Genomic DNA, 8,684 nt, shown 5'->3' with positions numbered 1-8,684 from the left:
TGAAACAGCGCGGAGCTGGGTTCCAGTAAACAGTGCCAGTGTAGCCCGACGCAGGCTGCCGTCTGCAGGAGCTGTCTGTGCTGAGAGAGCCTCTCAAAACCCGACATGGAGTCTCCAGCTGGAATGGCTCGGAGTCAAAATTCATTCATGTCCAGAAAGAACGGATCACATGGTAACATTACCATATCGAGTAACGGGCAGACATTCTGCCTTTTGTTTTAATTGTTCCAAGGGAGGTTTGCAGCACATCATAGAAATGGCAAATAGATTATAAATATATTTTGCCTTTTTTGGCCCCTTTCCAGTTTTGACTGCAGGCTAGGCCTATATTCTTTTATTTTTTTGCCTTTGGGATGGGGAGGCCCGTGCCCGGTCACAGTAGGCAGTCCAGCCCTTTCAACCAATGGCAGTGGACGTGTGCTACTGTAACACGACCAAGCATCAAGAAGCGAAAGAGCACGAAAGTGCAGACGGATGTTGCTTGTGTTTTTTCTCCTCATTCCCTTTTCCTCTTGGCCTCAGTAAGAAAAACCATCATAGTGCCACTGGCCGGGTGAAAGCTGAGCTCCTGCTGGTATGCAACCAGCACATCATATGCAGTATATATAAAAGGCACAGTAAATATGTGCGATCCTGCAGTGTTTTCCTAAATCCCCCTTTTTTAGAGAACAATTGTTTTTTCACATTCCAGATTAGTTTTTTAACTTCATAGTATTATTCCTTGTAATTATTTTTTTTAATTGGATTTCCACGTCCCCTATTTTGCAGATGAATAAAGTATTGTTTTGATTCTCCTTTATATTTTATCAACGACAACAGACTTAATATTCAAAATAATAAGTTTAGGATTAAACCAAGACAATAGACCTGAATTCTACAATTTCCCCTTAAATATATTCTATTCCATTGATTTATATTGTATTTTATTCTAAACGGCTCTATTCCGCTAAACTACACCCCACTCTACTCTACTGTATTATATTTCATTCTATTCCATTCTGTGTCATTCCACTCTACATTCTCCCACTTGACTCTATTCTATTTAATTCTCCTCCGCCTTAATTCTGTTGTGCTCCACTCTATCCTACTCCATTTCGGTTCCACACCTCTCTACCCTACTCTATTTACTTTTCTTTCCCTCTTCGCTTAATGCCGGGGAACGTGTTGTGATCTGGTCGAGGAATTCTGCGAGAGGGGAAAATGATCAGGCGAGACATGGGCACGCACCTGGCTTCAATGAAGCCGTCTCTCACCCGTTGAGCAGAAATGTGAATTTGAGTCATGCTCACCAGGTGAAGGTGAACGCAGAAGAGAGAGAGGGGCATGCGTGTGTTTTCATAAGCATAATTTTACATAATAATATATATAGACATTGTTGCAAGGGGACAAAAACATCTTTAAAAAAAAACAGATGTGAAAAAAGGTCACGGGGGGCAGGCATCCATATTTGCGGCGGATAATGTTTATTTATAAGCAATGGGTACAATTATTTCACATGTCTTGGAGAAAAGAAAGAAACAACACAGCATCCATTTTGCATAGTGTAATCGCAGTCAGCTACCTCAAACAGTCAACAGAGGGCATTAGCCAGTGTGCTGTGTGTGGATTACAGACACACTCGCGCTATATTTAACGTCAGGGGCCTACAAAGGCACACAGCTACGCCGGCTGGTATCATATCAGACGTATATTAAAACAGTTGGCTTGTTAATGATTACAGACCACCCACCACGACTCCGCGAAAAAACAGCTAAACTTCAGCTGTTGCTCAAGTGCCCAACGCCGTCACGGTGGTTTGTGAAATAAATTGTGTTTGCGTTCCTTTTCTCCGACTCCGATATAGTCGTATCGCGCAAGGTCCACACACTGTATAGCACATAATCACTTACCAAATGGTGCGTGCTAGCTTGGGGGTAAGTAGAAGAAAATTTGGTATTTACTCTACTGCTTTTTGTTGCTCGTTGTACAAAATACATTCTGAAAAAAAGACACGCACACACACACAAACCAACAAGGCCACAAAACGTATAGCATGTTAGTAATTTGACCGAAAACAACACACTAATGAATCCCAACCGTGTCTATGGACGCTGAATTAGGGCGATTGCTGTCTGATTCTGAGCCCTGGTCAGCACCAAATACTGCATGTTTTGTTTCAGCTTGGCTGGGGATGGGAGAGGAGGCTTAGACCAGACGTCGGTCAAACCCCGGTCTAAGTAAACATGTCTCCTGTCGTTCATTTCTTTCCCACGTGGAACCCCCAGAGTGGCGGTTTGAACCTTCTTTTGTTCTCCAAAACAATTCTTATTGGTTCTTTCCGAAAATATTTGGACATGGCCGGCGTTCCGTGCACACAGAACTAGTCACAAGACCTTTGCTGACCCCCCAATCCCCCTCCACCCCATACCCTCTCCTTCCCCCGGCATCCTGGCTTCTGAGAGGGAACCAAGGCTAGGCATTTTGGTTTTCAACACTGTCGTGGTCAACGGCGAGTTGGGGAGAATAGTTAGAACAATGTTATGTTTTGTGTCCAGATGTTTCTTGTTACTTTTGAACATTTTCAACCTCTCAAATCGATCTTGATACCTGTGCATGTGTGTCTTTCATGCACATACGTAGTCGGGGTTTCCACACTGCGAGTCATGCGTAAACATCTCCCGATCATCCTCCAATCAAACCAGATCAGCGGGATCAGAGGAGACACATTGGTCTCTATATGCGAGCCCCGTCCGTTTCCATGGTTCCCCCTCCCCCACCATCACTTGACACACATCTGCATGAGCTCTTCTTCATGTTATTTTTACCAGGGAGCAACGCTGTAAAATACACTTAGCAGGCTTCAATTTTTTGTCAGGCCCCGGCTTTTTTGAGCATCTCGAAGGATATATCTAGCTTTCCTCAGCGAAGATTCATAATCAAAGAAGGCCTATTCTCCACAGTGGTAGTGTGGTTAATATTTATGTAGCCATGGGCTACGAGTTAGCACGGAGTCTTAACCTTGCCTTTCTACTGCACAGGAGAGGAGCTAACCCTCCTTCTGTTGTAAGTAAAATTTGCCCATCAATAATAACCCAAGCCAACCCTGGCAGTATATTATTGTCATCCAATGTTGTGCAATCATGAGGGGCCCAAGCAGCCGTTTTGTCTTTCATCAAGGCAGTGGCCCTCAGTCTTATTGAATTAGCCTTCACGGTCCATGTGTTTTGAATTTGATGTGGAAACATTTGGACTCTTTTTTGAAAGTTTCGACCATTGAAACGACTGAATGGGAACAATCTCGATGAAATGTGTGGTTTATTGTTATTGTGCTACGTGATGTTCTACTTCATTGTCTTCCCGTGGTGTCATTAATGTATTTGTTGGTCTTTTAATTCATTATGTCACGATATAGTGCTTTTAGAGAATTCTTCCAAATGATGATGATTGATTACCTGATCATGTAATAGTAGTTTAGTATAAATTAGTGCATTATACGGTCACCTGGGAAACTGGGGAGGAAAAAAACAAAGAACACTTAATGAGGAAATTATTAACTAATTATTGATTGAATTAAATAAGCAATTACATTTTCTTTTTAACAATGCAAATCAATATTTATTTGCAATGGTACAGCTCTCTCTACAGGCTCAATTATATAGTAGCTTTCTCTCAAATGTGCACTGACCTTCCTGTACCAAGAGTTATTTCTTGCTTTCTAAGAATGTGCCTCCAAAACCTTGAGGTTGAAGGATTTTTATTGTAGTTTTACTACTGCTGCATATCATCAATTCCATCCATTTTGAATATAATGTTCCTGACATCTTTATGTTTGACAATGGCAACCTATTGTGAAAATGCCATCAGGAATAAGCGTGTGTATTGTCTTTGCAGTTAAGGTGATAAGTTGGCTGCTCACAGTGTATGTTATGATGACAACTGCAAACATTGTATTTAACATTCTGCTTATGTGATGGTGTTTTCCATTCAGTGTGCATTGCTGGTAGATTTGCTTACAGGCCCCCGCATATTTAAAAACCTTTTCATTGCATAAAGTCAAATTCTTATGTCGGGGCAACATGACAGAATTATGGAGTTTTCCTTATATATATATCTATATATATAAAGTGAATTCTTAAATCTAAAGTGAGTTCTGATGATGGTCACAAGTTCACATTTTTTGCAAAAAAAAGAGGAAAAAATAAATCCTGATCAAGTATTGACAACAGCGTTCAACTGACCAAAAAATCAATAATGGATAATAGAGTAAGACTTTCCTAAGCCGCTCTGAATCAATACAGTGCCGTCTGTCCTCCCCTCTTCATTACACTGGGCTTACTAAAGCAGCTCAGGCAATCAAGCTGGCTCTAAACCTACATTGACATGTGTAAACTGTGAGCTGCTATATCAAGTAAAATATTATCAAATCAAGCACCCAAATGATCTCATCGCCCCCTGCTCAAATTTCTGTTATTTAATCACTTTGTTTCGCTTGTCCGCTGATGCTGCTTGGGCCCCCCAAGACCCCCGGACCCCTCCTCCAAAAGGACCTGGTGCTTATAATTGAGCCAGCAGACAGGAAGCAATTAAAACAAAAAAAAGAGTCAAACACACGGGGAGCTTTGAGATCTAATTTGAAGAAGAAAAAAGGAAAAAAAAAGAAAGAATAGGTCCAGGGTGGCCATGTTGGGCTCTGGCTTGCACAACTGTCAAATATGTGGACTGTTAAAAGAGCATGCTAGGTAAACAAATCATTAACACCAAGTTGTATCGTGGAGTCAAAAACAATAATAAAAAAATCGAGGAGATGGAGTTCTTTGGAGGGGAACAAAAGCCCTTTCAGTGGACCCCTTTTGTTATTCACGTTTGATAAACAACATGAATATCTTCAACAAGCACACAGGGACAGATATCAGTAAAGCAACTCTTGTTTTATGTGGGGAAACTTCCCAGAGTGAAAACAGATGTACTTGAAGTGTGACCAACGCAAAAAAATGATATATGGTGACCAGTAATATGGTTCAGCAGAGGCTAACAATTCCAATTGGCTTCACCTTGCAGTCGTGTGCTCTGTGGTATTTTTGAAACAAAAGAGGTGGCATAGTCACTGTTACTATACTTTGATATGATGGGGCTGTCAGAGAAGTGTATTTGTTTAAGGCTGCAATACATCAAAGTAATCTATATTTTGTAATTAACCAAACAAACAAACACAAAAATAAACACACACCATCAAATATGTCCTTGCTACTTTTAATGATAATCAAGCAGCGAAACACCTCCCTTTTCCCTGGTCAGACAATAATATAAATGAACTTAAACTGGTGAACTGCACAGGAAAATCAGAGGGCGAGTTAATACCTTTTAGTATTAACTAAGAGGAGGAGGACGTCTTCAATAGTCCTGCCTAATTAAGATGAATACTATAAGCAGAGTATGAAGGAAAAATATGTGACATCGAAAGTGCCCTTAGAGGTCAATAATCTTTTAGAATAATTGCCTCAAATTTTAATTGAAGTAAAATCATTCTTAAGCATTCATCATTGTGGATGCACCTTACTACCCTTCAATTGTGCATTCAGATTAATTCAACTAATTTAAAAAGTGGCTGCTTTGTGCTGGCATAAAGGAGCACAATTATAAAAGTTTTAAATACATATAGCTTATTTCCATAAAACATTATTGTTCTAAATACATCTAGGGGCTACTCACCAAGGCATAAGAAAAGAGAGACAAAAATGAATACCCGCCGTTTCTGTGGTTGTTTGAACTTTAAAAGTCAACAACATTTGTTACAGTCCACGAGGGGCTTTTACCTCTTTAAAAAGTGTCAGCATGACTGAACAACACCTTATTGATGTCCATTACTTATGTGTTGTGTTTTCTGGGTACAATCCAGTAAATATGTGTTGAAAATGGTATTAACAACAACCTAGAAGAAAGGCCTTTCATAAGATATGCACATTCTACAGATCTGGGTGGCTTCGACCCCAACAGTTGAGTCATTTGGCTCAACTGTTTATTAAGCCAGAAAGCTTTCATTGAAATGTCTCCAAGCCAATCAAAGAGTTTGTGTGATTAGTGGTTATTCTTCTTCTAAGTGATTCTTCATGGCCTACCAAGGAGAAGAAGAGGAAGAAAATAAATACAAAAAGAAAGAAAGGGCAACCCTCATTTATGTCGAATGATCTGTGAACTCGATTTTCCTGTCCCAGTTTCTCAAGAGATACTCTATAATCATCGCTAATTATCGTAGCATGCTAAAGTGGGAAGGCAGTATTGTGGTTGTTCCCTTCCCTTTCATTCAATCAAGAAATAAAAGGATGCTTGGTAAAACTAAGTTTAGAAAAATTCAACGTTTTAACCATTTATAACATTGCATCCAACCAATTTTCCCGTCCATCAATCCAACCCTCCATTAAACCAACCATCTATCCATCCAAACATTGAATTCATTCATCCACCTAACCGTCTTCATTCATTGGTCCATCCTGCTTTGGAAACAAAATAGATAGATGCCTTCTCAGGCCATGAGATTAGCTTTCGTGGCCCAAGTGGCCTCTGCTAGCTCCTAAGGATGAAAGGGCTCGCGATCCTGTACTCTTTGAATGCAATTCCTCTGATGGTGAACCATGCACACATTCCCACAGCACTCACACAGCATTCACTCCTATGAGGAATGGAGTTCAGGGTTTGCAGTGAATTTAACCTACCGTTCGTTTTCCTTGGAATCGAAAGGAAAAACCATTAAACTGGGAGAAATCACAGACACAAGGAGAAACCAAGCAAACTCCGCACAGAGAGGACGCGAGGCAGGAAGACTGTGGGAGGCATATGCCGCTTCACTGCGCCAATATGTCAACACTCGCAAATTAGGAATTGGATGAATAAATATAGCGATAACGTCAGAGACAAGTTTGAGCCACTTTGAGCATGTTTTAATGTGACTGATTTCTTTCTTCCCTCACGGAATGTGATTTAACACAAGCTTACACAACAAGTTGTTGTAAGCGCTCGGTGTATTTAGTTACTCGTGGCAGGAAAGAGACACAGTGTACAGGGTTGAATGTGGTCACGAGAAACCACATTTTGTTTGTCAGCTTTGCAATATGTTGCACGATAACAAGTATTCTTGTCATTATTAACGCTGCATCACACCTAGAGTCACCTCTCATCGGCCTGTTGGAGTTTTCAATACAGTGCACAATATTTCACTTGTCTTATAATTGCTGTTTGGCTATGTCTCCCACACCATCTCTCAAATTGTTGCCATCTGGGCAGCAAAATGAATGACAGACACTTACTTAGATATTACATCGATATTAAATATAAAAAAACGTTGCAATCGACGTCTGTTCATTTATTTTTTTAGTTTAAATGTTGTCCCTAACATATTTTCTTCGGTTGGGCGGCTCCCACAAAAGATGGAGGATTTAATTCAGTCGGATAGCTTAGGGCTAGCATCAAGACCTTTAAAAAGAAAGGAGTACAGTATAAATAGGGGTCACCATAATAGATGCAATAACTGTTAGACTGGCAAAAGGGAAGAGGAAATATGGTAATATCCAATGGATCCCATACATATTTCACATGATAGGATAGGCTTGCCATGTTTAAACTAATGCTGGGCTGTTTGATTAACAGTGTTAATCATTTCCCATCTGCACTGGGCCCCTGTCTCTGCCTTTTGATTAAATTCCGACTAGTCCTGCATTGTTCATTATGTGTACTTGTCAAATAATTGACTGCTTGCAGGCAGGAAAATGTACGCCTTTCCATCTTATGAGGAAGTGCTTTAATATCATGTCATTCCCCTCCTTTCGCATGACATGTCCAGGAGGCTGGATGACAGCTTTAAGGAAACTCAGAACCAATGAGACCGCACAAGGGGTAGAGGTTATCTGGGAAATTAGCCAATCTGGGATTCAACAAGCTTTGTACTCCTCCCAAGGGTTCACGCTCAGGGGTCAAACTGCCGAAGACTCGCTGGGTTTTTTCCGCTTTGGTGTGAGTTCAGAGACAAGGATCGTGCTAAGAGAATCGTGAACCGCCGTAATGAGGGCCAATGGTGCTGGTGGTGGTGGTGGTGGGACGGCGTTGCACATTGGCAAAGTTGATTAAAATGTCTTTAAAAAAAGTTAATTATGAATGCCTTGAAAACTTCCCCGTCATCCAAATCATTAGCCGAGTGTAACTGCATAGCGTAGTTTCAAGGCACACATGTAATTGAAGTCTACCTACTTTTTGAATATCATAATTATAATCCATAAATCAATATTATCAAGAGGCCGGTTTTAGAGTGAAGTACGAGCTGTACTTTTTGGGGATACGAATTCAAATGAGAGCATCTTTTAATATACACCCTATTGTAGGTAAGTGAAGATAACAGCGTGATGATTCATGGTGATGTCCTGATTGGTTTCAATGCTTCTTTCTCTTTTCAATAACACAACATACAAATGCATCCATATAAAAACAAAGCAATCATTCTTCTGCTCAGATCTGCTTCCGTATCTTTATCCTCAATTCCAAAGACAAACCACCTTGACAGAGTTGTTACTTTTGTCCTTCATAAGTAATACATAGCTCCCTATAGACACACAAGGCTAGCAACAGTATTTTTATTTCTTCCCCTTTTTGTCTTCCAAGGATCCACTTGTATTCAATGCTAACTATTGCCGGCCATAATCTGCTCATGAAAGCAACTG

This window comes from Pollachius pollachius (assembly GCF_949987615.1).
Source record: "Pollachius pollachius genome assembly, chromosome: 7".
Classification (NCBI taxonomy): domain Eukaryota; kingdom Metazoa; phylum Chordata; class Actinopteri; order Gadiformes; family Gadidae; genus Pollachius; species Pollachius pollachius.
The sequence above is the reverse complement of the archived record's forward strand: the minus strand, read 5'-3'. Positions refer to the sequence as shown.